The sequence below is a fragment of the Berghia stephanieae genome, chromosome 2 (genome assembly GCF_034508935.2).
Source record: "Berghia stephanieae isolate SIO BIC M18660-M18661 chromosome 2, UCSD_Bste_1.3, whole genome shotgun sequence".
Taxonomy (NCBI): Eukaryota; Metazoa; Mollusca; class Gastropoda; order Nudibranchia; family Aeolidiidae; genus Berghia; species Berghia stephanieae.
In genome coordinates this window covers 21,525,512-21,531,529 of record NC_088361.1, presented here as the reverse complement: position 1 = coordinate 21,531,529, position 6,018 = coordinate 21,525,512, and the positions used below count along the sequence as shown (strand labels likewise).

General features: G+C 38.9%; 1 protein-coding gene across 2 annotated transcripts in view; it reads left to right on the top strand.

Moving 5' to 3' along the window:
• The first annotated feature begins 326 nt into the window (after positions 1 to 326).
• Positions 327 to 6,018, top strand: part of LOC144964481 (solute carrier family 52, riboflavin transporter, member 3-B-like) — a 17,623-nt gene continuing 11,931 nt past the window's right edge. Inside the window, exon 1 of one of the 2 annotated variants that reach the window (XM_078898844.1) lies at positions 327 to 1,543. The gene's annotated coding sequence lies outside the window, so the exon portion shown is untranslated. The remainder of the gene's footprint in view (positions 1,544 to 6,018) is intronic. The other variant, XM_078898845.1, reaches the window with a different exon arrangement.

Here is a 6,018-nt window from a genome sequence, read left to right as displayed (position 1 = left end):
CGGCGAGCATAAAAGCGTATCCAGAGGGGAAAAAAACCTCATAAATTTGATCCTGTTTTGACTTTTACACATTCTGATCACAAGGCATATGAAACGGGAATTAAAAGTTCTAGCCAGCATGAAGAATAAAAAGTAATGATTTTCTTTGTTTAGAACCAAGATGGCCGCCGTTGCCGGTGGCGTGACATCAGACTACTGAATCCTATTATGAACCGTGTATGAATTGGATTCAATAGTCTGATGTCACGCAGCCCGGCAACGGCGGCCATCTTGGTTCTAAACCAAGAAAGTCATTACATTTTATTCTTCATGCTGGATCGAACTTTTCATATGCCTTGTGATCAGAATGTGTAAAAGTCAAAACATGATCAAATTTATGGGTTTTTTTTCCTCTGGATACGCTTTTATGCTCACCGGAGAAATATTTCTTACGGCGTCCGCCATTGTTCCGATAGTTTAGAACCAGTGTTACTAAGTTACCATGCGTCATTAGGAAGGACGTGACGTTACGACTGTTGAAGAGTATTATGAACCGTGTATGAATTGTATACCGGTCTCCCCAACGATTCAATGGGCCTGGTGCCGAGGTCATAGGTCACATTACAAAGTGTGCTCAAAATGACCCACTTAGTGAAAAGTGTTCACAGTTTGAGAAATATCCAATGTTTACAGCTGGTCGATTTACTAAGCATGACTCATGGATATGTTTACACATTTCATAAATAAAGCAGGGTGTTTAGACACATTGAGGAACGTCCAATCGTTGTACACCAACAAATCATGTAATCAATGACTTGGACGAAAACATGAATATAGATAGAATGAAGTTTACGTCACTTGTGTCTTTGTTATTGTTTTATTTTATTTTTTGCCATCCGCGTTTATGAGAACTACTCACTAAACTGTATGAACCAGACTTTAAAAGTTCATGGTTCCACATAGTTTTGTGTGTTGGTCCGTTATACTTCCGGATGGCAATGCTGTGAACTCATTAGCCAAGCGCATACTATCGATAGATCGCGCCCATTACCAAGAGACACTGGACAGGAAGCGAAGTGAAACCAAAAATTTTAATGAAAGAATGGTGAAACTTCTTTGCCACTGCTAAATATACTAAAATAAACATTGATAATCGTGAGGATAAAACAAATACAAAACAAGCAAGACTTTCTAGTTCCAGTTTCTTACACAAACAATGTTTTTCAAAGTTCTTGTGACAATAATAATGTGTTCATCCAGGTAGCAGTATAGCAGCCACCGTGTCTGTCTTTATCTGTGTCAAAATGTTACACACGATTACGAGATGACACGTAGGCCTAGAGGTGAATAGAATGAGAATAGCTTGTGATTGGATACGAAATACCGACCTGTACCAGCTCTAGGTCGTTGAATAACGAGAGCTAAAGACTTTTGGGCTTGAATTGAATTGGCTACGGGCGTGTCCCATATTTAGCTACAGTGGGTCATGTGTTTACGGTTTACCCGGGAAACAAAATTTGTGTTTGTGGAAAACGGATAGATCGATTTTTATTTTTAAGGCAAGGTAAGACATAATCATCATCATCATCATCATATCATCATCATCATCATCATCATCATCATCATCATCATCATCATCATCATCATCATCATCATCATCATCATCACCATCATCATAATCATCATCATCATCATCATCATCATCATCATCATCATCATCAGCGTAATAATAATAATAATAATAATAATAATAATAATAATAATAATAATAATAATAATAATAATAATAATAATAATAAGAAGAAGAAGAAGAAGAAGAAGAAGAAGAAGAAGAAAACAAATTGAGCTTTTATATAGCGCAATATCCACTAAACGTACTCAAAGCGCTTTACAAGGGGTCTCTGTCCAACAGCATCACTTAACATTTAGGACGGGGCATGACGCCAGTTAGGCGATATTACAATTTTTCGGACAGAGACAACGCTGTTAACGACCAGGTACTCATTTTACACCTGAGTACGATGAGAGACTGTGAGTTAAGAGCCTTTTCCAAGGACTCAACTATGCGCCGAGCGAGGCTCGAACCCAGGACCTTCCGATCCGAAAGCGAGTGTCATACCACGAGACTACATAGACATAGAAGAAGAAGGAGGAGGAGGAGGATGACGATAATAATAAAAATAACAATGATGATGATGATGATGATGATGATGATGATGATACAAACACGGCTGTCATTATCCCCAGACACCTGTCTGGGGATAATGAAAATTCGTTATCCCCAGACATCTGTTGGGTTTTTTATTAACTCTCTCTCTCTCTCTTCTCTCTCTCTCTCTCTCTCTCTCTCTCTCTCTCTCTCTCTCTCTCTCTCTCTCTCTCTCTCTCTCTCTTAGTTCCTTTCTAGTTTCTAGAAAATTGTCATATTCGCCCCCACTCCGATCTCAAAAAGTGTCTAAAAAGAATAAATAATTAAAAAGCAAACAAACAGAAATATTCAGAGAGCGACCAAATGGTCGGATAAAGGAGAAAAGAAACAAACAAAATTTTTTTAGAAAAATAAAAACAATTTTAAGAAATTCATGTTCAGAAACGGAACAAAAGGTCAAACAAAAAGGAGAAAAGAATAGACTCGCACAAAAAAAAAAAAAAGAAAGAAAAGAAGACGGAATTAAAAAAAAAAAGAAGACGCAATTTAAAAAAAAAAAAAAAGTGGCGGAACCAGGATTCGAACCCACAACGTCGATTCTTGTAAAACTTCCAGGGCAGACGACTAAACAATTCGGCCATGACACCCACATGACACCCACTTCGAGGTCGACGCATATTGTGTATATGTGACCCTCCGCCTCGAAACGATATTAAGTCGGATTTTTCAATTTTGGGTTTTTGGTACCCAATCATAGCTTATATTATGCTTAAAATTTTGATACCAAATTTATAAAATTCTGGTTATTCATTGCCCAACTATGACCGTTTGAAGAAGGGAGAGTGTAAAAACCAAGTTTTGAGAAAATCGACTTTGAAGTGAGGCACCGTTTTCACGCACAGTCAAATCAATGTGCAAAGATATCTCCTCAGATATGGGCATTGAAAATTTGACGAGAATAGTAAAATTAGCAGAGACGCCAATTTTTAATTTGACTCACATAAATTTCAGACACCACTCGGAGGAATTTCAATACCGAAAGAGGAATTTCCGCACACACAAAAGGGAAGTGGGATGATATTTGGTATTGTGTTTACATATTGTATAGATCTAAATAGATAACTGATTACAAATATTTTCTGATATATGAACACATTACCAAATACAACCCCAAAGTTTCCTGATTTCAAGTGAAGAAAAGCTCCAAAACATAATTATGGAAGTGAGGATGATGTTGTGTTGGTGGTTTAATAGTAATAGTAGTCGTAGTAGTAGTAGTAGTAGTAGTAGTAGTAGTAGTAGTAGTAGTAGTAGTAGTAGTAGTAGTAGTAGTAGTAGTAGTAGTAGTAGTAGGAGTAGTAGTAATAGTAGTAGTAGTGATGATGATGATATCATAATGGCTGTTGTAGTAGTAGTAATGGTAGTGATGATGATTTTGTGGTGGTGGTGATTGTGGTTGTAGTAGTGGCAGTGGTTGTAGTAGTAGTGATGATGTGGTGTGGGTGGTTGTACTAGTAGTGATGATGTAGTGGTAGTGGTTGTAGTAGTAATGACGATGTGGTGGTGGTGGTGGTGGTTGTAGTAGTAGTGGTAGTGATGATGATGTGGTGGTGGTGATTGTAGTAGAAGTGGTCGTGATGAAGATGCGGTGGTGGTGGTTGTAGTGTGTGTGTGTGTGTGTGTGTGTGTGTTTGAGAGAGAGAGAGAGATAGTGCTAAAAGTGCATCAAGTGATAAGTAGAGCAACACGAACTTTAAAAACCAACGAGGCTAAAGTTTGAGGTCAAAGTATTTGTTATTAGCTATTATTGGCAAGTGCAGGAAGGTGAACATAAAAATTAATCCAGTGATCGCAATTTATTGATTTGTGTATGTGTGCGTGGGTATGTGTGTGTGTGTGTGTGTGTGTGTTTGTGTGAAGGTGGAGAGAGAGAGAGAAAGAGGAAGAAAGACAGAAAGAGGGAGAGTGAGAGAGATAGATAGATAGATAGAGAGAGATAGATAGATAAACACAGAGAGAGAGAGAGAGAGATAGATAAACACACACACACACACACACACACAGAGAGAGAGAGAGAGAGAGAGAGAGAGAGAGAGAGAGAGAGAGAGAGAGAGAGAGAGAGAGAGAGATTTGAGCTAAATTTGTTTGAAGTGTTTTTACGGCGCTTGCAACACTGATTGCAGTAGTATTGGTGGTGGTAGGGGTGGTTTTGTGGTGGTTGTAATAGTAGTTGCAGGGATGGTGATGTGATGGTGGTGGTAGAGATGATGATGTAATGGTGGTTGTAGTTGTCGGGGCATGGATGGTGATGTGGTGGTTGTTGCAGTACTGGTGGTAGGGATGGTGATGTGGTGGTTGTTGCAGTAGTGGTGGTCGGGATGGTGATGTGATTGTTGTAGTAGTGGTAGTGATGGTTGTAGTAGTAGTGATGATGATGTGGTGGTGATGGTGGTTGTAGTTGTAGAGTAGCAGTGGTGATGATGACGATGTGGTGGTGGTTGTTGTAGGAGTGGTAGTGATGATGATGATGATGATGTGGTGGTGGTGATTGTAGTAGTAGTGGTAGTGATGATAGTGTGGTGGTGGTGGTTGTAGAAGTAGTGGTAGTGATGGTTGTGGTTATAGTAGTAGTGATAGTGATGATGATGTGGTGGTAACGGTTGCTGCTGTAGTGGTAATGATGATGTGGTTGTGGTGGTTGTAGTTGTAGTGGTAATGAAGATGATGTTGTGGTGATGGTTGTATTAGTAGTGACTGCACGGGACGGGGGGCGGGGGGGGGGGGGGGGGGTATCCTTGGAACAATTAAACATCACTGGAATTCGACGGAAGTTGCCTGTAACCCGGAATTTTTACTCCAGACCGGATTGTTTTTCAGGTGAAACCGGAGTTTTGGCATCACTGAATCTGGCATGAGCTTAGAATATACAGTTGATAATGTACATACATTTTTTTGAAATAATCCAAGTATTACCTTTGTAGTTATTTATTATTATGTAAGATGTCCTTAACATAAATAAAACACAAAAAAATTTAATGGCGACAATTTTATGACATTGCTCACTTTTTGAGGATATTTTTGTATTTAAATAAAGAATCAATGAAATAAGAATTTTAATGTGACATTTTTGTCTAATTTATCAGAGGAAATACGGTTTCAAAATGCCAAAAGTAAAAGAAGGAATTATAATTTCAAAGTACAGTTTTGAAACTATGTGAAGCCGGGTGGGCAGGGAAAGAAATATCAAGAGAGAGGATGGGAGAGGAAGAGAGAGAATGAGAGAATAAAATACACACACACACACACACACACACACACACACACACACACACGTGAGAGAGCGAGCAAGAGAGGAGAGGAGAGAGAGAGAGAGATAAAGAAAAAGAGGATCGAGAGGGGAAGGATAGAGAGAAAGTAAGTCATAGTCAATCAACTGGAAACATATTGAACAATGAGATTGCAATTAAAGAAATGGGCTGGTCAAATTTTACATTGCATTGTTCCATTTTGAGACAGATGACAGCTTCAGGAGGAGGGGGTGGGGCTTATTGTGTAATGACTTACATAAAAACATGTTATTGCATCTCTCAAGTTCTTCAAGTTCTTCATCCTTATTGCTGATTGTCTAAAAAGACTGCCCCCCCCCCCCCCTCGCCTTCTTTCAATATACAGAGAAAGCACGACAAAACGAACATCTCTCTCTCTCTCTCTCTCTCTCTCTCTCTCTCTCTCTCTCTCTGTCTCTGTCTCTGTCTCTCTCTCCTTCTCTGTTTGTCTCTCTCTCCTTTTCATCTATCTATCTATCTATCTATCTATCTATCTATCTATCTATCTATCTATCTATCTATCTATCTATCTATCTATCTATCTATCTATCTATCTATCTATCT